Here is a 27,662-nt window from a genome sequence, read left to right as displayed (position 1 = left end):
TGGTTATTTGCTTAAAAAGCAATCCAGAGTACACCATTTTTTCTGCTCCATTTGCTTGTTGGCACTGCAGAATACAGCCTGATCCTTTCCATATTACAGCGATAAAAATCCAGAAATTTGTAGTGAACGTGGAAAATATTGGCCTCCATTTAAATTTTGTTGCAGTGTGTCAGTGAAGTTATTGACACGAGGTCGCTGTGAAAAATAGTAATCTACAGGCCAGCTATTTAAAACTGTGATTTTCCGTCATACATATCACATGTAAGCGTGCTCCAAATTCAGCCATTTCTGGCCTCCATTTAAATTCTGTTGCAGTGTGTCAGTGAATTTATTGACACCAGGTCGCTGTCAAAAATAGTAACCTACAGGCCAGTTATTTAAAACTGTGGTTTTCCGTCACACGTATCACATATAAGTGTGCTCCAAATTCATCCATTTCTGGCCTCCATTTAAATTTTGTTGCAGTGTGTCAGTGAAGTTATTGACACCAGGTCGCTGTGAAAAATAGTAACCTAAAGGCCAGCTATTTAAAACTGTGGTTTTCTGTCACATGTATCACATATAAGTGTGCTCCAAATTCAGCCATTTCTGGCCTCCATTTAAATTTTGTTGCAGTGTGTCAGTGAAGTTATTGACACGAGGTCGCTGTGAAAAATAGTAACCTACAAGACAGCTATTTAAAACTGTGGTTTTCCATCACACGTTTCACATATCACGGCCGTTCAAATTCAGCCATTTGTACTGAACATGGAAAATATTGTCCTCCATTTAAAATGGGAAAGGCGCATGGCAAGGGACAGGAAAGTGGACGTGATTGTGATGGAGCATACAGAGGATAAGGCCTAGGCCGTGGGCAAGCTGAATTGTGCCACAACATAAACCCACATCTTGTCGCTCGACCTTCCTGTCCCAATTAATAGGGGACCGCAGAACACCACTATTGAACACAGAGCAGTGTGAAAAGGTTATTGGTTGGACAGCAGATAATGCATCCAGTCACTTAGCCACCATCACCACCACCCTGTCTTCCACATGGTCAAGTCTCAGTAGCCGTGAGTCTGGACTGCATATTCCTCACCCTGATCCTCCTTCCTCCCACCATGCCGAGTGCCCGGAGACAACTGATCCCACACTTTGACACTCTGAAGAGTTGTTCACTTTTCCATTTATAGATTTGGGCCTCTCGCTCGGTCCACTTGAAGCGGGGCAAGAGGAGATCACATGTAGCGATGTCCAAATATTTGAGCAGCCATGGTCACACAAAGGCGACGGTGTCACAAGAGGTGGATGATGATGAGACACAATTGCCAGAAAGTCAGGAGGAGGACCAGGGTGCGGAAGTGGAAGATGAGGTGGTGGATGATGAAGTCACTGACCCAACCTGGCAAGGTGACATGCAGAGCAAGGACAGCAGCACACAGGGAGAGGAAGGCATAGCACAAAAAAACAAGAACAAGCAGTATGGTGGCCGCAGACAGAAGGCGGGCAACTGTTCCCCATAACATCAACACGACGGAAGTTGCCAGTACAACTGTTAGGTCTTCCCGAGTCTGGTTGTTTTTTAAAGACTCTGCCGATAACCCCAAAAAGACCATTTGCACCACCTGCCAGGCCAGCATTAGCAGGGGTAGCAAAACTACCAGCCCGACCACATGGCAGCAGAGCACCCAACTAAGTGGGACGAACCCCAGGGTCCAGCAACAGTGTCTGCAGGTGACACTACTGCTTGTTCCTCTGTTGTGCGTGCACGCCAATCCCCTGTCCATGGCGCATGCCAAGATGCCTCCCGCCCTGCACCTGTCTTTAAACACTCTCAACTAACACCATCATCAAGCACGTTCTTCTCCCAGTGCAGCATTCAGTTGTCCCTACCCCAGTCTTTGGAACGCAAATGCAAATATGCAGCTAATGCCCCACAGGCCACACTACTAAATTCACACATTTCACAATCGCTTGCTCTCAAAATTTTACCTTTTAGGCTCTTGGAAACCGAAGCTTTCCGCAACCTGATGGCGGAAGCCGTCCATCGGTACTCGGTCCCCAGCCGCCACTATTTCTCCCGGTGTGCCGTCCCTGCATTACACAAGCACATGTCCCACAAACATTAGCTGTGCCCTCAACAATGCAGTTACTGAGAAAGTCCACCTAACCACAGACACGTGGACAAGTGCTTGTGGGCAGGGATGGTACATCTCGCTGACGGCACACGGGGTTAACATAGTGGAAACTGGGACCCAGTCGGACCTTGGGATGGAACACGTTCTCTCGACACCAAGGATTGCGGGCCCTAGGTCAATCAGGGTTGCCTCCATGGTCTACAGCTCCTGCACCTCCTTCTCCTCCTCTTCAGCCTCCATCTCCAAAATGACCACATCAGTCACAAGCCTGCAAGCACTGCAGCACTGCCTCGGCTAAGCGGCAACAGGCTGTGCTGAAGCTAATATGCTTAGGTGACAAACCACACAATGCTGAAGAGTTGTGGACAGCTCTGAAAGAGCAGGCAGATCGGTGGCTCACACCGCTGAACCTACAGCCAAGCATGGTCGTGTGTGACAATGGCCGGAACATGGTGACAGCTCTGAGGCGAGGCGAGCTCACTGTCACGCTGTCTCTGTATACTGGAGGTAGGGGGCCTAAGCTGACCCTAAGCTGGGGCCCTGACTAATCCCTCAACCTGGAGGTACTGTTAAAGGTACAGAGGTCCAGGCCGCCAGCGTAACCCCTACCTCCTGAGGATCCCTGCACCTAAGTAATCTAGTCCTGAGAAGGACCCCGATCACAACAAAAGGGGACAAGTAATAATATGCCCACACACAGTACTTAGACGAACGAGACAGTACAAGGGAAAAACCAAAACCACCTTGCATACAAAAACTACACAACTACAACAGAGGGAACACCAACGGGAAAGGAGATAAATGATAAAGCGAGGAAGGGAAAAAACACTCCAAATACACTTATCTCTGAAACTCCAAATACCACGATCTGCTCTGTTAGTCTGCATGAAATGCTTTCACCGACACTTCCCTAACAGACCAGCAGGCATTTGAAGGAGTCTCACTACAGCAGCATTGATTGCAGCTGGGCGAGGCTGGACCTCGTCTAGCACAGAGAGAGAGAGAATTAACTCCCTCACTGCCGAAAAACACAAAGCACCAAAAAGTCAGCTGCGAGAAGTCAGGCTGTGTAATCGTGATGATCTTCGTGGCGACACACCCGTGACAGTACCCCCCCTTCTACGAGGGGCCTCCGGACCCTCAGGGCCAGGTTTATCCGGGTGAGTCGTGTGGAAGGCCCGAACTAATCGGTCTGCGTTAATATCCGACGCAGGAACCCACATCCTCTCCTCAGGACCATACCCTTTCCAATGAACCAGGTACTGAAGGGACCGGCGATTAAAGCGTGAATCGATGACCCTCGATACCTGGAACTCCAAGATACCCTTGACCACCACTGGAGGGGGAGGTAAAGGTAACGGTACCACCGGCGCCACATACCTCTTAAGCAACGATCTGTGGAACACGTTGTGAATTTTAAACGTAGGGGGGAGGTCAAGACGGAATGCCACCGGATTAATAATAGAACTGATTCTGTACGGCCCGATGAACCTGGGACCCAGTTTCCAGGAGGGAACCTTAAGTTTTATATTCCTGGTAGACAACCATACCCGATCGTTCACACTTAGGTCCGGACCAGACACTCTCCTCCTATCAGCCATACGTTTGTATCGGTTCCCCATAGTATTCAGATTCTTCAGCACCCCTCTCCATACTGAAGCGAGTGATGAGGAAAATCGTTCCTCCTCAGGAACCCCCGAAGAGCCCCCCCTACTGAAAGTACAAAACTGGGGGTGAAAACCATATGCCCCAAAAAACGGGGACTTACCAGTGGACTCGCTCCGCCTATTATTAAGAGCAAACTCTGCCAGAGGTAAGAAAGAAGCCCAGTCCTCCTGGTTCTCTGACACAAAACACCGGAGATATGTCTCCAAGCTCTGGTTCATACGTTCCGTCTGACCATTGGTCTGAGGATGAAAAGCCGATGAGAACGACAAATGTATCCCCCGCCGTGCACAAAACGCCTTCCAGAACTTGGACACAAACTGAGACCCCCGATCAGACACCACCTCGGAGGGTACCCCGTGAAGCCTCACAATCTCCCCAATGAACACCTGCGCAAGAGTTTTAGCATTAGGGAGAGCCGGAAGAGCGATAAAATGTGCCATCTTGCTGAACCTGTCCACTACAACGAGTATGACCGTTTTACCCGAAGACGGAGGGAGGTCCGTAATAAAGTCCATAGACAGATGAGTCCAAGGACGCTCTGGGATCTTCAAAGGTAAGAGGGCCCCAGACGGACGGGTATGTGAGGTCTTAGAGCGCGCACAAACCCCACAGGACGCGACAAAAGTTACCACCTCCTTATGTAAGTTAGGCCACCAAAACCGACGCGAGAGGAGATCCACAGTTGCTCTACTCCCCGGGTGTCCTGCGAAAACTGAGTTATGGTGTGCCTCGATCACCTTTTGTCGCAACTGATCTGGAACAAACAGTCTCCCCGGAGGTCCAACAGGGGCGTCCCCCTGAGCCTCCAATACCTCCTCCTCCAGCTCAGAGCATACTGCCGAAACCACCACCCCCTCCTGAAGGATAGGAATCGGGTCGTCCGTATTCCCGGCCCCAGGGAAACTACGAGATAAGGCATCCGCCTTTACATTTTTTGACCCAGGACGATATGTAACGACAAAATTAAACCTGGTAAAAAACAATGACCACCTAGCTTGTCTGGGATTCAGACGTTTCGCGGACTCCAGATATAGCAGGTTCTTGTGATCGGTGATGACGGTGACCGGATGGACTGCCCCCTCCAAAAAATGGCGCCACTCCTCAAAAGCTAACTTAATGGCCAAGAGTTCCCTATTGCCGACATCGTAATTCCTCTCAGCGGACGACAATTTTTTAGAGAAAAAGGCGCACGGATGCCACTTACCAGGGGACGAACCTTGTGACAATACTGCTCCCACCCCTACCTCGGAAGCGTCTACCTCTACAATGAATGGCTGTGACGCATCAGGTTGAATGAGTATGGGTGCCGAGGCAAAACATTTTTTCAAGGAGGAGAATGCTTGACAAGCCTTGTCAGACCACCTAGAAAAATCCGTCCCCTTTTTAGTCATGTCTGTGAGAGGCTTAACCATGGACGAGAAATTACGAATGAACTTCCGGTAATAATTAGCAAACCCCAGGAAACGTTGTAGTGCCTTAAGATTCTCTGGCCGATCCCACTCAAGAACTGCCCGCACTTTCCCAGGGTCCATACGAAAACCGGACGCTGAAACCAGGAAGCCTAAAAACTGGAGTTCCTGTACGGCGAACACACACTTTTCCCATTTGGCATACAGTTTATTATCCCGCAAGATCTGTAACACCTGCCTAACGTGCTCCTGATGAGACACCAGATCCGGCGAGTAAATTAAGATATCATCCAGATATATGACAACAAACTGTCCCACCAGGCGGCGAAAAATGTCATTAACAAAGTGTTGGAACACCGCCGGGGCATTAGTCAGACCGAATGGCATGACAAGGTTCTCATAATGCCCCTCCGGAGTGTTAAACGCCGTCTTCCACTCATCCCCCTCCTTCATCCTAATCAGATTGTACGCCCCCCTGAGATCCAACTTAGAGAACCATTTGGCGCCCACGATCTGATTAAAGAGATCGGGAATAAGTGGGAGCGGATACGGATCTCGGACCGTAATCCGATTAAGTTCACGGAAATCCAGGCAAGGGCGTAGGCCTCCATCTTTCTTCTTAACAAAGAAGAACCCCGCAGCCACCGGTGAAGATGAAGGTCTAATATGCCCCTTAGCCAGACTTTCTGAAATATAATCCTTCATGGCCTGCCTCTCAGGACCAGAAAGGTTATACAACCTAGCTTTAGGTAACTTGGCCTCAGGGAGCAGTTTTACAGAACAGTCATACTCGCGATGAGGAGGTAGTTCCTGACACCCTTTCTCCGAGAATACATCCTCAAAGTCCGCCAGAAATGGAGGTAAGACCCAAGGAGTAACCGCACCGATGACCGTGTTCATGCAGTTTTTATTACAGAATTTACTCCATTGGCTTATCTCTCTGGTTTGCCAATTAATAACCGGGTTATGCTTAGTTAACCAAGGAAGGCCCAACACTATAGGAGTGGGAAGACCCTCCAACACGTAGCAAGACAACAGTTCTTTATGTATCGCCCCCACTTGAAGTTTTACGTCATGCACAGCTTGCAAAAAACTTCCCTGACCGAGAGGCCTGGCATCGATCGAGAATATGGGGATGGGTTTAGCCAACTCACTCAATCGCATACCTTGAACCCGGGCAAACCGAGCATCAACCAGATTAGCCCCGGCCCCACTATCCAGAAGAACAGATATCCTCTCAGTTCTCGTACCCACCACCACCTCCGCCGGTACGAGAAACTTAGACGAACCTAGGGACGAAATACCTACTCCCAGATTGCCGTCCACCACACAACCTGGGATCAACAGTTTTCCGACGACTCTTCACTCTGCAAGGGACGGGATAGACACCCCCCAATAAAATGTCCCTTTCTCCCGCAGAAGAAACACCTTCCTGTCTTATGGCGCACCACCGGTCCCCTCCCCCGAAATGATGTCCCTCCTAATTGCATAGGCTCCTCTGGACTGACCAGGGGAACAACCATATGAGGGGACCTTGTAGGAGGTGGAGTCATCACAGGGGGTAGAGTTATCCCGCACCTCTCCCGAAGCCGTCTGTCAACGCGAATAGCAAGGGCCATAGCGGCTTCCAGTGACGCGGGAGAGTCATACTGTGCCAACACATCCTGTAATTTGTCGGATAAACCTTGACAAAACTGGCTCCTAAGAGCCGGGTCATTCCACTTGGTGTCCGTGGCCCACCTACGGAACTCCGAACAGAATTCCTCCGCTGGACGATCTCCCTGCTGGATCCTACGTAACTTAGACTCAGCAAGGGAGATCCGATCTGGGTCATCATATACGAGTCCCAGAGCAGCGAAAAACCTATCCACTGACTGGAGAGCCGGGGAGCCCGGGGGAAGAGAGAACGCCCAAGATTGTGGGTCCCCTTGTAGGAGCGAGATGACAATTCCCACCCTTTGTTCTTCACTCCCCGATGACCGAGGCCGCAGCCGAAAGTACAACTTGCATGCCTCCCGGAAAACAAAAAACTTGTCCCGCCCCCCAGTGAACCTGTCAGGGAGAGCTACTTTAGGTTCTGGTCCGGCTTGCTCCTGAGGATACAAAACCTTGGACCTAACGTCCGCCAGCTCCATGGACAAACTCTGCAACTGCCGAGCTAGACCGGCTACTGGATCCATGGTAGCTGGAGAAAAACTAAGTGGTCGGTGAAAATGTCACGCTGTCTCTGTATACTGGAGGTAGGGGGCCTAAGCTGACCCTAAGCTGGGGCCCTGACTAACCCCTCAACCTGGAGGTACTGTTAAAGGTACAGAGGTCCAGGCCGCCAGCGTAACCCCTACCTCCTGAGGATCCCTGCACCTAAGTAATCTAGTCCTGAGAAGGACCCCGATCACAACAAAAGGGGACAAGTAATAATATGCCCACACACAGTACTTAGACGAACGAGACAGTACAAGGGAAAAAACAAAACCACCTTGCATACAAAAACTACACAACTACAACAGAGGGAACACCAACGGGAAAGGAGATAAATGATAAAGCGAGGAAGGGAAAAAACACTCCAAATACACTTATCTCTGAAACTCCAAATACCACGATCTGCTCTGTTAGTCTGCATGAAATGCTTTCACCGACACTTCCCTAACAGACCAGCAGGCATTTGAAGGAGTCTCACTACAGCAGCATTGATTGCAGCTGGGCAAGGCTGGACCTCGTCTAGCACAGAGAGAGAGAGAATTAACTCCCTCACTGCCAAAAAACACAAAGCACCAAAAAGTCAGCTGCGAGAAGTCAGGCTGTGTAATCGTGACGATCTTCGTGGCGACACACCCGTGACACTCACACACGTACCATGCGTAGTTCAGCGATTTCTCAAAACCTACATGGATCTGCCGGATCTGCTTGTCAAAGTACGCCATTTTAGAAAGTCAGCTACAGCTTCCGCCGCCCTTGCCGTGCTTCAGCAGCATTTTCAGCTTCCAACGCACCGACTGGTGTGTGATGTCCCCAAGCGTTGGAACTCTACATTGCAGATGTTGAGAAGGATTTGTGAGTAGAAGAGGGCAGTTGTTGACTACCAACATCAACAAGGCCATCGGTTTTCAATTCAGACTCCACACAAAAGACCTCAGGAGTGGACATGGATGTCAGACATCTGTACCATCCTCCAAAACTTTGAGGACTCCACCAAGATGGTGAGCGTCGGTGACACAAATTATGCTTTTCTGTCTTCTGAAACGTTCTCTGCTCTCAATTAAAGAGGATGCAGTGCAGGCGGAGCACGATGAGATGGAGCAAGGAATCATACAGGGTGATTACACACAGCCCAGCCTCATCTCATCCCAACGTGGATTGGGTGACAGTGAGGAAGAGGAGGAGGAGGAGGAGGAAGAACAGGAGCTAGTTTCCTGCGCTATAGACGGTACTACTGTAATGCACACGCCCGGGCTGAGCGGCGTGTGCGTGTATATGTAGTGATTCCACTGGACCGTGCCGGAGAGTGAATGCCTGGAGGGGCGTAACTAAGTATTCACCCGATCCGACCAGGGTCGCACGATGGCATACGACGCCAGTGCACCAAGGAGGAACTGAGCAGAGGGACCAGGTGCTACTCCAGGACAGACCCCAGACACGGCTGTTGACCCACACCGGGGAACACAGGAACAGACAGGCTAGGCTGGCACACAGACTGGTGGGTATAGGCAGGCACGACTGGTATGCAGGCAGGGGGGTACAGGCAAGCACGGCTAGAGTGCAGACAGGGAGGCACTAGCAGGTAGGAACACAGGCGGGATAGGACCCAGTACACACTGGGACTCAGGAACAGAACCACAGATGTGGCGGACAAACACAGCAGAGTGAGGCCGCCCAGAGTGGTGAGCGAGAGCAGGGCAAGACGAGAATGCCTAGAGCGGTGAGTGAGAGAAGAGCAGGACGAGGCCGCCTGGAGCAGTAAGCAAGAGTAGAGCAGGACGAGGCCGCCTGGAGCGGTGAGCAAGAGTAGAGCAGGACGAGACCGCCTGGAGCGGTGAGCAAAAGTAGAGCAGGATGAGGCCGCCTGGAGCGGTGAGCAAGGGTAGAGCAGGACGAGGCCGCCTGGAGCGGTGAGCAAGAGTAGAGCAGGGTGAGGCCGCCTGGAGCGGTGAGCAAGAGTAGAGCAGGATGAGACCGCCTGGAGCAGTGAGCAAGAGTAGAGCAGGACAAGGCCGTCTGGAGCAGTGAGCAAAGGATCAGAGCAGAGCGAGACTGCCGGAGCAGCGAGCAAAGGGTCAGAGCGAGACTGCTGGAGCAGCGAGCAAAGGGTCAGAGTAGAGCGAGACTGCCGGAGCAGCGAGCAAAGGGTCAGAGCAGAGCGAGACTTCCGGAGCAGCGAGCAAAGGGTCAGAGCAGAGCGAGACTGCCGGAGCAGCGAGCAAAGGGTCAGAGCAAAGCGAGACTGCCGGAGCAGTGAGCAAAGGGTCAGATCAGAGCGAGATTGCCAGAGCAGCGAGCAAAGGGTCAGAGCAGAGCGAGACTGCCGGAGCAGCGAGCAAAGGGTCAGAGCAGAGCAAGACTGCCGGAGCAGCGAGCAAAGGGTCAGAGCAGAGCGGAAACCGCAGGAGCGGAGAGCGAGGCAGGGCAGAGGGGACAGGGCTCTGTTCACACGGAACAGACAGGAAGGGAAAGGCAGAACCAGATACCCACAGGGTACTTGCAGTGAAGTAGCGAGTGGACCACAAACTCACAAACGGAAGTACAGTGACAACGAACAGGAGTTAGGTACGAGTTCAGACTCTGCAGAAAAAGGAAAGGTACGGACATAGAGAAAAACAGGAAACAGGCTAGGAGAGTATTCAAACAAGAACAGACACAGTAGCAAGATACAGGAGTGGGTCTAGGTATGCAGCCCCTAGAAGGCGGAAGGAACAGGCTAGGAGCGTGTTCAGACAGGACAGACAAGATACAGGAGCGGGTCTAGGTATGCAGCCCCTAGAAGGAGGAAGGAACAGGCTAGGAGCGTGTTCAGACAGGACAGACAAGATACAGGAGCTGGTCTAGGTATGCGACCCCTAGAAGGCGGAACGAACAGGCAAGGAGCGAGTTCAGACAGGCCTGGAAATACAGCCTCCAGGAAAGGCAGGCAAGCAAACACAGAAAGGGACCTGGCACATTCAGAGTGAAAGAGCACACTGAATGAAACACAATGCTCAGGCAGGGTTTCTTGGGAGGAGCTGGGTTAAATACCAGGTGACAGACAGCAATAGGCTAAGGACGCACAAGGGGTGTGCCCGCAGCAGGTACAAGAAACAGGAAGTGATCGGGCGCCGCCCTTAAGCAGCAGAAACAGAGGCAAGCAAACAGCATGGAGGGAAGCCAGGCTAGCAGACTGGACTGGAGATCAAGTGCACGCTCTTGCACAGTGGGAGATGGACCACTATGCATGGACGCCGCCAGGTATTTTACAACTACCTGCACAACTGTCATATCGTCTGGATGGCCTGAGGACAGGGAGGAGGAGGAAGAGGAGGAGGATGAGGAGAAGTGCATGGTCAGTCGTCCTCTTGTTGAGGACACGGAAGTCTTGCCTCTTTGCAGTCTGGCACACATGGCTGAGTTTATGTTACGCTGCCTTTCCCATGACCCTCGTGTTGTCCAAATTTTGGGTGGCAGTCATTACTGGTTGGTGACGCTTCTAGATCCACGCTACAGGGAGAATTTTATGTCTCTTATTCCCTTACAGGACAGGCCTAATAAAATGGTGCAGTATGAGAAGGCCCTTGTTGCGGAATTATTAAAAAAATTCCAATCTGAAAATGCTGGCGGCAGAGGTCACAGTTTGTTGTACAACCAAGGAATACAGGCGAGAGAGACACAAATGCAATCCAGCAGAGGCAGGGGAACACTGTCAAAGTTCTGGGACAGTTTTCTCACACCTTCCCATCGCACAGGCCCTGCAAGGAGTGCAAAGTTTCGGAAGATGGTGAGGGAGTACCTTGCAAACCGTATTAACATCCTCTGTGATTCGTCTGTGCATTATAATTATTGGGTATCCAAGCTGGACACGTGGCATGAACTGGCTCTCTATGCCTTGGAGGTCCTGGCCTGCCCTGCAGCTAGCATTTTGTCAGAGAGGGTTTTAGTGCCACCGGTGGAATTATAACCGATAAGCGCATTTGCCAGTCAACTGAAAATGCTGACAGGCTTACTCTTCTAAAAATGAACAAGGACTGGATTGGGCCAGACTTCTCAACACCACCGAATGATAGCAGCGTAACATAAACTCAAATACAGTGTCCTTTTTTTGGGGAGGTCTAACTCTATTCCCATGCACCTCTGTCTTCACATCCAGACATGGGTATACGCTTCCTGATTTTGTCTATTTGCTCTTGTCTTCCTCCTTCTCTGTATCCTCATTTACACCACCATATCACCACCATATGTACCATATCAACAGTTCTACGTCTCTTGCAAGAGGCATTGGAGTTCCTCAAAATTTTTGGCAGCCGTTGCTTCACTGCATAGGCAAACAGTATGGGTGACAAACTTCCTAATAATGGGGACATTGTTTTCAGGAGGCCATCTGACCTCTACTTCTCTTGCAAGGGGTATTGCAGTGACTCCAAATGTTTGACAGCTATTGCAGTCACTACATAGGCAAACAGTATGGGAGACCCTCTCCTTTCTAATTGGAATATGTCATTTCTGAGGCCCACCTCTATGTGTCTTTAAATTGTTAGTAGAGTTTTTCCTACATTTTGGCAGCCATTGGACTCACTGCATACCCTATAACTGAATAGCAAACCCTCTCCTTTCTAATGGGAACATCTCTTACTTGTTACTGTGGCCCAGCTGTATATGTTGTTACGGGTCCGGATGGTGGAACCTCTGTGCTTCGGTGCAAGGAGGGACCAGAGGGGTGTGACTAAGTGCCTACTCAGCCCGACCAAGGTCACACGGCGGCTTAGTCGACTCTGTGAACCAGGGAGGAACCGGGCAGGAGGACGAGGTGCCCCTCTGGGACCGACCTTGTGTGAGAGCAGGTGACTCCCACGGGTCAGATGTCAGGAACTGACCAGTACAGTGGATGAGCACGGCAGGAAGGCTGATGGGTGGACCGGGTAGATAAGCAGGATGGTTCGTCAGATAGTCAGACGGGTGTTCCAGGTAGGCGAGCAGGCGGGCACGGCAGGTAACTGGCAGGTGCTCTGGGTAGACTGGCTGGCAGGCACGACAGGTAACAGGCAGGTGCTCCTGGTAGGCTGGCTGGTGGGCATGACAGGTAACAGGCAGGTGCTCCAGGTAGGCAGACTGGTGGGCACGGCAGGTTACAGACAGGTGCTCCAGGTAAGCATGCTGGCGGGCACAACTGTAGACAGACTGGAGGACAGAACTGTTAGACAGGCTGGCGGTCTGGACTGACAGATAGACTGGCAGGCAGGACTGACAGGCAAAAAGGAAGGAGAACTACCGAATGTCTAGTCCAGAATAAAGAACATGATTCAATATATTTATAAAAGACCATTATTAAAGAAAATGGTCAAAATAGTGGTGTGACAAACACATGGAGAGTCGCCATCCCTAAAATAGTATCACCAAACGATATAAATCGAAAATGACTATGGTAAACATATTAATACTCCACTAGCAAATATGAATGAAGCCTATTACTGCTATCAAAAAAGTCAATACATGGTTTTACTAATCACCTAGAAAGTATCAATACAGAAAGCAAAAAAGCAGAAAACACCAAAAACATATGATAGGAACCAGGTCAATGTATTATTCATTATACTGTATAATTAGTACTGGAATCATATGTGGTGCATAATTAATGTAGCAGCAAAAAAATATATATGTAAGAGAAACATGAACATCATACCTGCTAGTGGGATATAGGAGAAGGGATGTGCTGCTGATCCCGACGCGCGTTTCGGACGTGGGCATCCTTTGTCAGGGGGTGTATTGGGCTTTGAAACCAGGGAGGTTAAAAAGGAAGGATGGCCAATCAGCTGGGCTAGTAAGAATTACCGTAAACCGGAAGTAAGGAATGCCCGCCCACAGTACACACATGACACATCCAGCATGCACTGTAATCTAAGGTCCTGTATTGTGATCCGCTCGACATGATTGCGCATGCGCCGCCAGGAGGCACCAGGACCTGCGGGCCACCGCGTCATGTGACCGACAGGGTCAGGTCATATGACCCGAGCCGCCAGGGACATAGAGACGCAGACGACCGCAGGAACAAGGAGCGCAGACGGGGCAGGCGCAGCGGGCGGACCACAGACCGTATACGAGTATATATAGAAATAATAAGGTGTAATATTATCCAGCCATACTGGACATTAAGACATATATAGGGGGCATAATCCATACAATAAAATGGCTAAAAAAGGGGGATAACTGTGCGGATGTGTTGTGTAGAGTGACATAAAAGATCAACAATTGAGAAACATATATGAATAAACATATATACATACTAGTACATGTGTGCAAATACATATGCATGAAGAATAATGAATAATAAATGAATGATAGATGATAGAAGTATGAACAATGAAGGATGATAAATAAAAATTAGAAAATTTGAGAAAAATAAAAAATAAATAAATAATAAATAAAATAAAAATAATAAAAATGAATAAAAAGTAAATAGTAAAAAATATATAGAAATAATAATAAGTCAATAATAAATAATGAATAAAGAATAATAATAAACAATTAATACCTAAAGATATATGTATACACCCAATATAATAAATAAATAAGTGATAAATAGAATGAGTGATGTCAGAAGACATAGTCAGATTCATTACACAATATCATGGCCAAGCTAACCTAATGCGTCACTTTTTGAGCAAATCATGGCCAATCCTCCTGTCTGATCCAATCCTCGCTAAGTACCTGGATTCTAGACCTAACATTACCTTCAGGAGATCCCGTAACTTACGAGACTATTTGGTAAAAAGTCACTACACTAACATAGACAATTCTTCCTATTTCTTGTCCCAATCTGTGCCACAAATAGGTTGTAAACCTTGTGGGAAATGTGTCGCATGTCCCAATATTGGACGTGCCCGGGATTTTCAAAATTCAGATGGAACATTAACTTACCAGATACAACATTCCATCACTTGTACCACAACTACAGTGATTTACTATGTTACCTGCCCTTGTTCACTCATTTATGTGGGATTGACCACCCGTCAGCTTAAAGTTCGCATTCGCGAACATATACTAGGAATTGAAGCCTTATTATTTCTATATATACTCATATACGGTCTGTGGTCCGCCCGCTGCGCCTGCCCCGTCTGTGCTCCTTGTTCCTGCGGTCGCCTGCGTCTCTATGTCCCCGGCGGCTCGGGTCATATGACCTGACCCTGTCGGTCACATGACGCGGTGGCCCGCAGGTCCTGGTGCCTCCTGGCGGCGCATGCGCAATCATGTCAAGCGGATCACAATACAGGACCTTAGATTACAGTGCATGCTGGATGTGTCATGTGTGTACTGTGGGCGGGCATTCCTCACTTCCGGTTTACGGTAATTCTTTCTAGCCCAGCTGATTGGCCATCCTTCCTTTTTAACCTCCCTGGTTTCAAAGCCCAATACACACTCCCTGATGAAGGGCGCCCACGTCCGAAACGCGCGTCGGGGTCAGCCGCACATCCCTTCTCCTATATTCCACTAGCAGGTATGATGTTCATGTTTCTCTTACATATATATTTTTTTGCTGCTACATTAATTATGCACCACATATGATTCCAGTACTAATTATACAGTATAATGAATGATACATTGACCTGGTTCCTATCATATGTTTTTGGTGTTTTCTGCTTTTTTGCTGTCTGTATTGATACTTTCTAGGTGATTAGTAAAACCATGTATTGACTTTTTTGATAGCAGCAATAGGCTTCATTCATATTTGCTAGTGGAGTATTAATATGTTTACCATAGTCATTTTCGATTTATATCGTTTGGTGATACTATTTTAGGGATGGCGACTCTCCATGTGTTTGTCACACCACTATTTTGACCATTTTCTTTAATAAAGGTCTTTTATAAATATATTGAATCATGTTCTTTATTCTGGACTAGACATTCGGTAGTTCTCCTTCCTTTTTGGCTTCAACCGAATGGTCTGCCATTCATTGTCCACACATTATATATAATCTATTTCTGGTGGGGGAGTCACATTGACCTGAGTGTCTCTAAATGACTCATTTCAAACAGTGTGGATGCTCCTAAGTCTATCTAGGACTAACAGGCAGCAGGACCTGAGGGCTGGAGCAAGTGTTTATCACACGGAACAACAACCTTGCACAGGCACCTCCATTTTGGAGGAGGTGTCTTATATAAAGAAAGTCCTCCAGACATTGGCCGGGGACTCTATAGGACGGAGCACGTGGCCCCTTTAAGAGGGAGCACGTGCACGTGCGCCCTAAGCACGGTGCCCAGGAAGCTGCGCGCAGTGCGTGCCACAGCAGCAGGGGAGCGGGAAGACGCCGGATCTGGACCGCGGCGGTGAGGGGAACGGCGTCTCTGCCCAGCAGGAATCCGAGACGCCGATGCTACATATGTCTTTAAATTGTTAGTGTGGATTTTACTAAATTTTGGCAGCCATTGGACTCACTACATACCCTATAACTGTATAGCAGACCCTCTCCTTTCTAATGGGAACATGTCGTTACTGTGGCCCAGCTCTGTGTCTTTAAATTGTTAGTAGGGTTTTTCCTAAATTTTGGCAGCCATTGCACTCACTGCATACCCTATACCTGAATAGCAGACCCTCTCCTTTCTACTGGGAACATGTCGTACTCTTTACTGTGGCCCAGCTCTGTGTGTCTTTAAGTTGTTAGTGGGGTTTTTCCTAAATTTTGGCAGCCCTTGCAGTCACAACATGGGCATTACAACTATAGGAGATGAGCTCCTTTATAATGGGAACATTTTTTTTTACTGAAGAGACCTACTCCTTTATAATTGGAACATTTTTTTTACTGAGACCCTCCTCTATGTCTCTTCAAAGGGTATTGGGTTGCGTCCAAATTTTTGGCAGCCCTTGCAGTCACTGCATACGCAATAACAGTATAGGAGACCCACTTGTTAATAATGAGAACAACAAAGCATAGCCGACTGATGGCTCTCAAACAATAGCGAGGGCCGACTGCTGGCCTTTTAAGAATAGTAAGGGCCGTCTGATGGCGCTATAAAAATAGGCTTTATGACTTTCAGAATCCCTCCATCATAAATGAAACAGGATGTGTCTGATGATGTGTCACACATCACATGGCCAGATAAGGTTGTAAAATGTTAAAGTAACATTTCCCGGTGAATGCATTTGTCTTAAAAAATAACGTAAAACAAAAAAGTAAAAAATAAAAACACAGCAGAATATTTGTTTAGTATAAAAACCAAACTCACCAATGTAACCTCAATGTAATCACATTGTTCAGCTCCTGCACCTCCTCCTCCAGTTCGGCCTCCATCACCGAAATGACCACATCAGTCACAAGCTGAAAGCACTGCAGCACTGCCTTGGCCAAGCAGCAACAGGCTGTGCTAAAGATAACATGCTTATTGCTTAGGTGACTTACCGCCCACCGCTGCACAGTTGTTGAAAACTGTAGCACAGCAGCCTGATCTGTGGCTCTCACGGCTGAACATACAGCCAGGCATGGTCGAGTGTGACAATGGGCGGAACCTGGTGGCAGAGAAATGACAGCCGAAGTAGATACGGTTTCCCCCTATACCAGTCCTTTCACCGAGCTAAAGAATATGGCTGTGGTGAAATACAACTCTCACTGAGAAGCAGTGTCAGACTGAAAAACATTGGGCCCACCAGAGGATTTGATTCTGAGGGCTCATCTTTCTGCCGCACTCAAGAGCCCATTAGCTGCTGCAAAGTTTGCGCTATCATAAACTCTCCTGATGGAGAAGCCAGGGCCCACCCAAGGATTCTCTGGCGGGACCGTCCAACCCTGCCAAGAAGCAGTCCTGGCTAAGAAAAGTGTGTGGGAAGGTTCCCGGACATTCTATGGCTGCTTTTTTACTGAGGTGGAAACCCATGCAAACATGGGAAGAACATATAAAATCCTTGCAGATGTTATCCTTGCTGGGATTTGAACCCAGGATCCCAGCGCTGCAAGGCTTCAGTGCTAACCACTGAGCCAATGTGTTGCCGTTCACCCTCTGATATCTAACAGGCTGGAGAAACTTGTACCTACTGCCACTCTATCTTCAGCTCCTTTGTGAGAAACTAATGTATTTGGGCAGCCACTCAGTCTACCAAATAGAATTCCTGAGTGGGAAATTGGGAATGGCTTCGCTACTGGTACTGGGGGAAGTGCTAATACCATGGCGTCGTACCATAGTTCACTGGAAATATCACAGGCTGGTAGGAGGCAAGCAGATTCCCACAGAAAAGTACCAGCAGTAATGTTCAGGACCCTTGCATGTGGAAGGTGGAAACGATACCGGGAGAAATAGTAGTGGCTGGAGACCGAGTATGGACACCTGGCCGCCGCCACCGCCATGAGGTTGTGAAAAGCTTCCGCCTCCACGAGCCTAAAAGGCCACATTTCAAGTGCAAGCAGCTGCCCAGAAATCTGGCAGTTTACTATTGCGGCCTGTGGGTGGGTGGGTGACTGGCTGCATACTTTCACTTGCATTCCAAGTAACAGAAAACTAAGCAAATGGAGGCCTCTATTATCATCATGGCCTCACTTCGGCACTATGAACTCTCCTGAAGGAGCAGCCAGGTCCATTGGGGGATTCTCCAGTTCTCTGGTGGGCCCGTCCAACCGTGCCGAGAAGCAGCCGTGGCTAAGAAAAGTGTGTGGGTGTGGGAAGGTTCCCGGACACTCTATGGCTATGTGTCCACGATGCAGAAATACTCAGGATTTTTTCCTGAGCGTTTCTGCATCTCCCTGGCAGAAAAAACACATGCGGATTGTACATGCGTTTTTCCTGCCAGGGACATGTGGATGTGAAGCGTTCTTCACATGCATTTCCGCATACGGGTTGACAAGCGCTTTTCCAGCGATTTTAGCATCACTTGGAAAGTGCTTGTCAACTTGGTCATACTATATAAATCCATGCAAATAGCATGGATTTATATAGTGTGACCTTAAAGAATGGTAAAAAATAAAAAAATAAATCTATACTTAGCTTCTTGCTTCGCTTCGTCCTGGATTGCCGGCAGCTCACGGTACACTACACTGAAGGACCTGCCGTCACATGACTATGACGTCAGTGCAGCTCCTTCAGTCCACCGCGATCTGCAGGCAAGCGAAGACAAAGGAGACCAGGGCCATCAGAAGGTAAATATAATATTTATTTTTTATTTAGTCTCCTGTCCTCCAGACCTGGGTACCATCTGCACATTGAAACGTTTGGATTCCGCATGTAAAGATGCAGCAATGCGGAATCCATGCGTTCCAATGAAAGTCAATGGCGGCAAAAATGCAGCGCTTCCGCAAAATAATTGATAGTGCTGCGTTTTTTTCCGCAATGATAACCCGCAGTGGAAATTTACGCAGCATGTGCACAGCACATACGGATTATCATTGGGGAACATGGCAGGCCTTCTACCTTGCGTTTTTTAAGCGTTTCTGCAGCGTTTTTGCCACTGTGGAAATGCTTAAAAAACGGATCGTGGGCACACAGCCTATGGCTGCTTTTTTAATGTGGATTGGACGCGCTTATGCATGTTATTTCTGAAACCCCATTGCAGATCAGGCCATTGCCCAACTCTGAAGTCATGAAACTAAAGGCGCAAAGAGAGATGTTTGTGTGTCGAAGCACCACCAAGTGCGAGCTGATGTTTGACTGGCTGCAATTGCTTATGCGCCAAGCTGCATTAGAGGAATTCCTTAGAGAAATGACAGCTGGAGTAGATACAATTTCCCAAGTCCTTTCACAAAGCTAAAAAATATGGCTGTGGTGAAATACAACTCTCACCGACAAGCTGTGGACTGGCTCCATACTGTCCCTGGCCACATTTAGTTGTCCACGTGTTTGTCGTTAGGCGGTCCTTTCCAGTAAGTGCACTGGGGAGGGCATGGGTAATGTTATGGGACCCACGGTTGTGGAAGGTGGAGATGACACCGGGAGAAATAGTGGCATCTGGGGACTGAGTATGGACACCCGGCCGCCGCCATGAGATTGTGAAAAGTTTCAGCCTCCATGAGCCTAAAAGGCCACATTTCAAGTGCAAGCTGCTGCCTAGAAATCTGGCAGTTTACCATTGCGGCCTGTGGGTGGGTGGCTGGATGCATACTTGCCCTTGCATTCCAAGTAACAGAAAACTAAGAAAATTGTGGCCTCTATCATCATCATGGCCTCACCTCGACACTATGAATGCTGCTGAAGGAGAAGCCAGGGCCCACTGGAGGAGTCTCCGGTTCTCTGGTGGGCCCGTCCAACCCTGCCGAGAAGCAGCCCTGGCTAAGAAAAGTGTGTGGGAAGGTTCCCTGATACTCTGTGGCTGCTCTTTTTTAATGTGGATTGGACGTGCTTAATTGCATGTTATTTCTGAAACCGCATTGCAGATCAGGCCATTGCCCAACTCTGTAGTCATGAAATTAAAAAGCAAAGAAAGATGATTGTGTGTCGAAGCATGACTGACAAGTGCGAGCTGATGTTGGATGGGCTGCCATTGTTTATGCGACAAGCTGCATTAGAGGAATTCCTGGGAGAAATGACAGCTGGAGTAGATACGGTTTCCCAAGTCAGTCCTTTCGCTGAGCTAAAAAATATGGCTGTGGTGAAATACAACTCACCGACAAGCTGTGGACTGGCTCCGTACAGTCCCTGGCCACATTCACTTGTCCACGTGTTAGTGGTTAGGCAGTCCTTCCCAGTAAGTGTACTGGGGAGGGCACGGGTAATGTTGTAGGACCCGTGCTTGTGGAAGGCGGAGATGACACCGAGACAAATAGTGGCGGCTGGGGACCGAGAATGGACACCTGGCTGCCGCCAAAAGGTTGTGGAAAGTTTCTGCCTCCACGAGCCTAAAAGGCCACATTTAAGTGCAAGCAGCTGTCAAAAGTTTGGCAGTATAGTACTCCAGCCTGTGGGTGGGTAGGTGGCTGGCTGCATGCTTGCGCTTGAATTCCAAGGAATGGGATAGGGACAACTGAACGCTGCGCTGGGACAAGGACGTGGATGGTGATTGTTGCAAGTCTGCAACTACAGGTGCATGGAGGGAGGAATCTTCGCATGCGCCAAGGATCACTTATGCTGGGCACACTTTTAGGCAGTGACCTGGGAGTCAGAGAAGCTTCCAGGGGTCTTCCCCATGCTGTTACCATGACTTTTCAGCACTGTATGCATGTGTCTGATGATGATGTGTCACACACCACATGACAAGATAAGGTTGTAAAATGTTAAAATGACATTTCCCAGTGAATGCTTTTGTCTTGGTTGAAAGCAATGCAAAAGTGCAAAAACGCATCAAAAACGCTATGTGTGAACATAGCCCAAGGTGTGGAGGAGTATTTTTGTCTTTGGTTATTTATTTTGCCTTGTATACAAGTCATTACCCTGGAAATGGTGTTCCTTAACATTTTTCCCAGGAAAATCCATTTTGGTTTCGTTTTTGCATATTTTATTGTGAGTCCGTAAAAGTGGCGTAATACCTCTGACAACATTGTTGACAGCAGTGACCGGGGCATCCGAAATGCTTCCAGGCGTCTTCCCCATGCTGATCCCATGTCATTTGGGCACTGTTCCCATCGATTTGGGCAATTTTTAGGCCCTCTGCATACCGCCAGGAGGAGCCACTGGAAAAATGCTCGAGTTTCCCATAGACTTACATTGGGCTCGTTACTCAGTCCGAGCACTCGAACATTCCAATTTGCTCGACCTGAACAATGAGTACCCGAGCATTTTAGTGCTTGCTCATCACTAATAACGACGCTTTATTCAAAGCTAATCTAAAACCGCTGTTCGCACAGATTCGTTTAAAGAAGCTGAAGGCTGAGAAAAAAAAATGTTTAAAGAAAAAAGATATCTAAAAGTGTTTTTGCCACCAAATATAAATATTACCAACCTATACAAATTGGGTCATATACATAAATTTATTAGGTAGGACTGTGTGCAATAGACATGTTACAGGGATAAACACCTACAAATATTGCACACCATAAAATAATAAATGTAAAATAAATATTTTATTATGATATATACAAAAAACACACATTAAAAAAGAATAATATGGAGGGCACATCCACACATAAATATGAGCTGCAAACTACATGGATAAGTAGTAATACAAAGTACACAATCAGCACTGACAGTTATGTTATAGAAGGGCAGTGTAAAGTAAAACCAAGCAAAGAACAGAGTATAAAAATGCCCAAAATATACACTAAATAGTTAAGCATAGAAAGCAGTACACGAAGGTAAACACAAGCCTTGAAACCTTAGTGTGTACACCCCCTTTGAAAAGTAAGATTTTGATCAATATCTCACTGAACACAAGAACAATTTCTAAAATTTTGACAAGAATGAGTTTTATGGAACATTATTAAACAATAAAATGAAAGTAAGGTTAATAATATCAGTTTCATTAAAAAATCTTAAGTTTTGCTTAAATATGTTGAATACACTTCATATCAAAAACTACTACATCTAGTATTTTTGATGACCTCAATGCTTTTTTAAGGACAGCACCAAGCCTCTATTAATTTTCTCTGCCATCCAATGCTTCTACACCGCATTCAACAATCAACCACATTGAAAGGAAGCGGGGTTAGCTCTATACTAGACTAGTAATTCACAAAGCAGAGTGGTTGGGCATGCTCCTGACATGACAGAATGTCCACCCCTATATTGTGCAGTTCACATGAGGCTGGAAATGGCAAACGTGCCCCCCTCGACTTTCTGCAGTCTGTGTTGGTGTCTCTTTCACTAGAGACGAACGTTGACAGCAAACTCAGAAGTGCGAACTCTGGAGGGAAGCACTTTGGGATGTTTTTTAAGTCATAAAACAGTAACGAATTTAGGTGAAGTTCATGGAAGAATTACTTTTCAAGACATTATCTATTCATTTAACATAAGTTGTCCGAAATTCAGTTCTGTTTTAACATCCAGGATCGGGAATTTCTCTTTGCAGCTCCGATAGTGTGGCTATATGTTATAATCAGCTTCCTGCTGGTCATCTTGTAGAGTGGTTAAAATCTACAAACATGTTCATTATTGGCATGGATTCCACAATGAAAAAATGCAGATTAGAAAATGATTGGGTTTATGTGCATCCTGATTCACTGGCCATTCCAACGTAGAAATTTGTGTTTCAGCTGTAGATTTTCTCAAATATCCACAGCAGATTTGGATATGCAAAATCTATGCTATGTGAATATTGCCTTAACCCCTTAAGGACCGAGCCACTTTGTAGGTTAATGACCAGGCCAATTTTTTCAATTCTGACCACTGTTACTTTATGAGGAAATAACTCTGGAACACTTCAACGGATCCCCTTGATTCTGAGATTGTTTTTTCGTAACATATTGTACTTCACGATAGTGGTAAAATTTCTTCGATATGACTGGTGTTTATTTAAAAAAAAAAACTGAAATGTGGCGAAAATGTTAACAATTTTGCAATTTTCAAACTTTGAATTGCTATGCCCTGAAATCAGAGAGATATGTCACACAAAATAGTTAATAAATAACATTTCCCACATGTCTACTTTATATCAGCCCAGTTTTGGAAAACAAAAATTTTGTTAGGAAGTTATAAGGGTTAAAAGTTGGGCAGCGATTTCTCATTTTTCCAACAAGTTTTACAAAACCATTTTTTTTAGGAACCACATCACATTTAAAGTGATTTTGAGGTGTCTATATGACAGAAAACACCATTCCAAAAACAGCACCCCTCAAGGTACTCAAAACCACATTCAAGAAGTTTATTAACCCTTCATGTGCTTCACAGGAACTGACACAATAAGGAAGAAAAAGTTAACATTTAACTTTTTTTCACAAAAACTTAAATTTAGACCCAATTTTTTTTATTTTCACAAGGGTAACAGATAAAAATGGACCTCAAAATATATTGTGCAATTTCTCCTGAGCACGCTGATAACCCATATCTGGCGGTAAACCACTGTTTGGGCACACGGCAGGGCTTGGAAGGGATGGAGCACCATTTGACTTTTTGAATTCAAAATTTGCTGTAATAATTAGCGGACGCCATGTCGCATTTGGAGAGCCCCTGATGTGCCTAAAAAGTGGAAACCCCCCACAAGTGGCCCCATTTTGGGAACTAGACCCCTCAATGAACTTATCTAGATGTGTAGTGAGCACTTTGAACCCCCAGGTGCGTCACAGAAGTTTATAACGTAGAGCCGGGAAAATAAAAAAAAAATCACAAAAAATTATTTTAGCCCTAATTTTTTTTATTTTCACAAGGATAACAGGAGAAAATAGACCCCAAAAGTGTTTGTGCAATTTATCTTTCGCACACCAATACCCTATATGTGGATGAAAACCACTGTTTGAGCGCACGGCAGGGTTCGGAAGAGAAGGAGTGCCATTTGAATTTTTGAATGCAAAATTGGCTGGAATTTAGAGCAGACGGCATGTCGCATTTAGAGAGCCCCTAATGTGCCTAAAAAGCAGAAACCCCCCACAAGTGGCCCCATTTTGGAAACTAGACCCCTCAGTGAACTTATCTAGATGTGTGGTGAGCACTTTGAACCCCCAAGTGCTTCACAGAAGTTTATAACGTAGAGCCATGAAAATAAAAAAATCACAAAAATGTTCTTTTAGCCCCAAATTTTATATTTTTACAAGGGTAACAGGAGAAAATAGACTCCAAAAGTTGTTTTGTAATTTCTTCTGAGCACGCCAATACCCTACATGTAATTGGGAACTACTTTTGAGGCACAGTGCAAACGTAAGAATAGAAGAAGCACCATATTATGCTGCAGATTTTACTGTTGTGGTTTGCTGATGACATGACCCACTGGGAGAGCCCCTGAGGTGCCATAACAGCAAAATTCCCCGTAAATGACCCCATTTTAGAAACTACACCTCTCAGTGAATTCATTTAGGGGTGCAGTGATCATACTGACACCAAGGGTGTGTCACTGAATTTTATACCATTGAGCAGTGAGGAAAAAATAATTAAGTTTTACCGCAAAAATTTTGTTTTAGTCCCAGAGTTTACATTTTCACACTGGGATAATGGATAAAAATGGCACCAAAATTTGTCCCGTAATTTCTGCTGAATGTGGCAACACCTCACATGTGGTTGTACAGTACGGCTTGGCCACTCGGCGACACTCGGGAGGGACGGAGCGCTATTTGCCTCTTGGAGCGCAGATTTTCCTAGAATAGTTTGCGGACTCCATATACAAAGCCCCTAAGTGGTAGAAGAGCAGAATCCCCCCTCCAGTGACCCCATTTTGGAAATTATACCGCTGCCAAACATGTGGACACTAAATGTGGTTTAGACACACTGCGGTGCTGAGAAGGGAGGGGGATTTGGATTTGGGAGCGCAGAATTTGCTGAATTTTTTTGGGGGGATGAGGAGCCATTTCGCTTTTCCAGAGCCTTTGTACTACCAGTAACGTGGAAGCTCCCTATATTTCCATTAACACATGACAGACCTGAGTGGGGGCTTTTATGTGAAGCTTTTATTGGGAACATTTTACATGACATTTTAGATCATATTTATCCGGCGCTCTACGCTGAGCACTTACTTTGGGGTTTCCATCTTAATCTCCGAATGACGTGATTCAGCTGAAACCCCTGAGGGATCCATTCACTATAATGAGATGAGGCTGCAGAGTTACTCTGGACTCTGTATGGCCTTTGTTCAGCGTTGTCCTTCTTTACAGAGGTTCACAAAACTGTGGCCGTCCGCGCTTTTATCTACACCTAAAAATATGGACTCCGCCGAATCATAGGCCAGATGGCATCCACAGTGTCTCCATCTGCCTCATTACAGGGAATCTTCCACCGGGTGTTCTGTCGGAATCACTTATTTCAGAGATTTACATGGAAACCATGGTGTAAGCGCTCAGTTTTTTTTTTACGTTGTTCACTGAAAGGGTTAACTAGTGTGAAACGTTTATAGATCGGGTCATTCCGGACGCGGCGATACCAAATATGTGTACTTTTTTGTTTATTTATTTATTTATTTTACCTAAAAATCTGTATTTGTTATTGTAATATATTTTATTATTTTTTAACATTTTTTTTTTAGATTTTTAAAAAAAAATTTCACTTTTTTTAAACTTGTACACTTAGTCCCACTATGGGACTTTCACTTTTTTCACTTTTTCTACTGGTATAATGTACTGCAATGCACTAGCATTGCAGTACATTATACCTATAGTGAAAGCTCCCGAGACCATGCTGTGCATTGGTCTCAGGAGCTTTCCATAGCCTGGTGACCCGGGAGTCGCCATTACGACCCCAGGTCACCATGACAATGGTCGGGGCCTCGCGATGACGTTGCGGGGGCTCCAATCTGAAGGCAGAGCTCCCGTCCCTCTGCCTGCCTCCTGAACGCTGCGATGGCACTCGATCGCAGTATTCAGGGGGTTAACATCCAGGGGCGGCGCTGACACCGCTCCTGGCTGTTTAATGCCGGAGCTCAGCCACTCGCAGCGCTGAGCTCCGGCACTGATTGGGCAGGAAAAGCTGATATTTCAGCATCTCCTGCACGATCATGCTGTGATCGGTCAGTCAGTCAGAGATCTGGGTGCAGGGACCGACGGCATGGGTCCCTGCACCTCTGCCCCTGCTGTTCAGCTGTCACAGACAGCTGTCCGCACTGTACTGTCACAGCGTGTTTACTCGCTGTGACAGTTTAAAGCCATGACGGATAATGCACGGCAAGGAGCAGGAGCTTACACCTGCTCATGACGTGCAGTGTCCATCATTGGGCGTTAAGGGGTTAAAAAGTCAATGGATATATATTAACAAATACATAATAGAAAACTTTTTGAGAAAAGACTTAATTCTAAATTTTCTAAAAGTAATATAGACAACCTTTGCAAGAAGAATGGGAAAAGAATAGCAAAGTTTAATGAGTTATTCCAGTAAAATAAATAATTTAGGATAATGAACAAGGGAATGCAAGCTTTATGGCTATGGAGTACAGAAGAAAAATATGTTACTGTGGAAGACAAATGACTCAAGCGTTCTGAAGCTTTTAGTATTAGTTCTTGTCTTAATTTATCCAAGAAACATGTCTTTATTTAACAATAATTTAATTTTATGCCTGTGAAAAATTTTGTGTTAGGATACATTTGCCAGAATTAACATTATGTGCCATAGTTGTATAAGTGATGAGGTCTAAATAGTTTTATATTCCACTAATGTTTTTAAGTAGATCCATAGTAAATAATAATGTGTGACTTAGTTACAACATTACTGCTTTAATGTAACACAGCATAACATTTGACAAAAATGCAAATTCAAAGAATTACACAAGGACCAAGTCATATAATGCAAAAGAAAAAATTACCTGGTATCTTTTTTGTGTCACTGTCATAAAGTGTCTGGTCTGAATTACATAAACTTTTATTCATAGATAATAAGAATGTCATTTAAAATGTTATATTTTGTGTGCTATATAATGAAACATGTTCATGGGCTGCAAGTACTATATAAAATATTTTACAGAAGGTTTTTTTTCTAATATTAGAAATGAAGTATATTGAAGAAATGCATAAACCTGCACCAATCCTTAAAAAAACGTTATGCTTATCTCTCAGGCTTGGGCTATTAGCACCAGAATACATGATCAGATTTTCACTATCATAACTACTTTCATACCATAACGTAGAAGTCCGAGGCATTTTTATGTTACTGCAATATTACCAATGCTCAATTGGCATCATTTGTATTAGTAAAATGTAATGATGTATTTGATGCAATTTTTAAATTATTGCTTTCTATGAAAATGTTATAGAACAAAACAACATGTTTCAACAGCATTTAACGAGAGTCTGTCACCAGGTTTTTTCTACCCCATCTGAGAGCAGAAAGCAAAAGTGATGAACTGGAATGTAAGTTGGTGTGCATGCAGCATGTAAGGGTATGTTCAAACTGGCCAATAAACAGACAAAACCCAAGAGTAAAAACAAAATGAGCAAATACCCTCGAGTTAATAAATAAATAGCAAAAGTGCATGAAAATAATATAGGGTCTGGTTAATATATTGGTTATTGCTTTTGCTTTCTGTTTGCCCCTGCATCCTGTGCAGATAGGGGTGTGGCCTCCCTTTTCTTTGAGCTGGACATTATGCTTATATAGCCTCTCACTGCTGGGTGTCCATTAGTCAGGGAGTCAGTCCGTCTCAGACCTTATTTACACAAACATCATTGAACACATGGTAAGGTTTTAATACTAGAGGTTAGGACCATCCCGAATAGGTTCACCGTGACGTGGTTGGATGGCTTTTACGGTTTTTTTTATCAACAATATGGTAACCAAGTACCCTATATTATTTTCATGCATTGTTGCTATTTAT

This window comes from Phyllobates terribilis, unplaced genomic scaffold (genome assembly GCF_046119375.1).
Source record: "Phyllobates terribilis strain yellow unplaced genomic scaffold, ASM4611937v1 Scaffold_11__3_contigs__length_659146591, whole genome shotgun sequence".
In the NCBI taxonomy this organism is placed as follows: domain Eukaryota; kingdom Metazoa; phylum Chordata; class Amphibia; order Anura; family Dendrobatidae; genus Phyllobates; species Phyllobates terribilis.
The sequence above is the reverse complement of the archived record's forward strand: the minus strand, read 5'-3'. Positions refer to the sequence as shown.